Below are 382 nucleotides of genomic sequence, written 5' to 3' on the forward strand. Positions count from 1 at the left end.
TTAAGTTCGACTCCCATCAGTGCCAGTGAGAATTTTTAAATGTGATGTAACATTGGAATATCAGTCTAAAATTTTCAAGTAAAATCAGCAAACGCTGTGACATTTACGAAGTTTCTAAATATTAAAATACGAATAATTTCTGTATATTAAAAAAAATACCTGAAATATTTCCCATATATTCTTTAAACATTTCAGTAATGTTTAAGATATTTTTCAGATAGTACATCATAGCGGATATTTTATATATCTTACAGATATATAAAACATGTCTGAAATATTTCTTTGAAATGTTTCATATTTCATTGAAAGCTTTTTGAAAGCTTTCTGAAATATGTTGGTGCTATGTGGGTAATATAATAATGAAAGGAATATACATACATAG

The sequence above is a fragment of the Odontomachus brunneus genome, unplaced genomic scaffold (genome assembly GCF_010583005.1).
Source record: "Odontomachus brunneus isolate Ranch 3 - 2012 unplaced genomic scaffold, Obru_v1 Obru_scaffold_041, whole genome shotgun sequence".
Taxonomy (NCBI): domain Eukaryota; kingdom Metazoa; phylum Arthropoda; class Insecta; order Hymenoptera; family Formicidae; genus Odontomachus; species Odontomachus brunneus.